Source organism: Dipodomys ordii, unplaced genomic scaffold, assembly GCF_000151885.1.
Source record: "Dipodomys ordii isolate 6190 unplaced genomic scaffold, Dord_2.0 Scaffold157, whole genome shotgun sequence".
Lineage (NCBI taxonomy): Eukaryota > Metazoa > Chordata > Mammalia > Rodentia > Heteromyidae > Dipodomys > Dipodomys ordii.
The window spans coordinates 56,135-57,983 of NW_012267373.1; positions in this window are offsets into that span (position 1 = coordinate 56,135).

Sequence of the window (1,849 nt, forward strand, 5' to 3'; positions counted from 1 at the left end):
AGGCGCTGAGTTTAAGCTCCTTAATCAACCCCTCAAGCCCCCCCATAAAGAATTTTGGGGTACTATATCCTTTGAGCAAAACCAAACTCCATGGTGAATACAACAAAAGCACCAAGTTTACAACCTAAGCCCATTTAAAAGAAGAAAGAAGGAATTGGAGGGTCTGTGTGGTGGGGGGCAGGGCAGGGGATGGGGGAGCCTTGGGCCAAGAGGGGCAAAATAAATAAATAAATAAACAGTAAACTGGGGCGGGGTGGGGAGGGTGGGAGCAGGTGGGAGGGCCAGGCCCTGGGAGGCTCTAAAGGCCCTCACCACAAAAGGTTGAAACCAACACAACAGTCACCATATCCAGTTCTGGGAGGTTTGAGTCCGTTTCTGAGCTGGGTGGAGAACAATAACCAGAGGTTGAGTGGGTTTGTGTCTCAGCCCTCTTCCCTCCCTCTTTCCCTTCCTCCCTCTTTCCCTCCCTCCACCCCTCCTAGAGTGGGGTTGGTGGGAGGGAAAACAGGGACTTGATTCTCCTGGTGGTTATTTATGTTTGTGTTCCATTGTATTGTTTGTATTTGTCTGTGCAAAGGAGAAGTAGGGCCTGGGGCCGAGCAGGCTGGAGCCTCAAGCTATTTCCTGGTGCAGCAGAGCCAGCTGGAAGATCAGGTCTGGAGCCTCGCCTCACAGAGGCCAGGGGAGGAGGAGGAGAGATGGAGGCCCGGCCTTCAGCCAAGATCCAGGCCAGGAGACCACTGCCCCTGCCCCTGACTGCCCTTGTCAGGAAAGAGGGCAACCCTGGGGCTGGACCCTCCAGGCTGGGGGAGGGCTGGCCTGCTGGTGGTGGGGAGGGGGTGCTCTGTGGGTTCTGTGTGTGGGACAGGCCCCTGGGGCTTGGAGAACAGCCCCAGCCTTTATCACCGCCCGTACAAACCCTTGTCTGACTGTTGCACAACCTTGCACACCCAGCCCTGCAGCTGCCTCCCTCCCCACCCCTCAGGGGGAGAGGAGAGTGAAGGGGCCCTACCCTCACCCCACACCCACAAACAACCCTTGGTCCACGAAGATACACTGTGGGGGTGGGACACCCCCCCAGCGGGACCCTCCCGGCCTCCACCACACCTGGGAGGCCCCACTGGGCCTCAGTCCCAGGTGTGATGACAAGGTTGGCCCCAGTCCAGTCTGACCACATCCTGAGGCCAAGGTGGGCCCAAAACAGCAGCAGCCTACCCTCCACCCTCCGCCCTCACCCTCCGCCCTAGATGCTATGGACAACGTCCAGGTCAGCGCCAGACAGGGGAGAGGCCAGGTGGAGGCCGGCGTCCTTTCCCTCCCTCCGAAGTGTTCACTCATGTTTAGAAGCCAGGCCACACTGCCCAAGGCTCACACCCATCGTCTCAGCAGCTCAGGAGGCTGAGATCTGGAGCATCGCGTTTCGAAGCCAGGAAAGTTCCAGAGACTCTTATCTCCAGCGAACCAGCAAAAAGAAAAAAAAATTTGAAAGTGGAGCTGCTGCTCAAGAGGTAGCACACCAGCCTTGAGTGAAATGCTCAGAGACGACGCCCAGCCAGCCCGGGCATGCACGTCCCAGGACCAGTGCACAAGCGTGCACACACACAAGAATTTTCCAGATTGCAGGGTTTCTCAAGACCTGAGCCTGTGGGGGGAGAGGAGGAGCCATGGAGCTCTTCAACCTTCCCCAGGCTTTGGCCGGGAAGGAAGATTTCTAGGGGTTCAGAGATGCCCTGGAGGAGAGGAAAGGGGTTCCACACTGTTTCATTTTGTGTACCACCCGTAGGCAGTGGGCAGTGGACCGGTCTCTGAACAGACAACCAGAGACGTGTTTGCTTAGGTGTGACTTTGA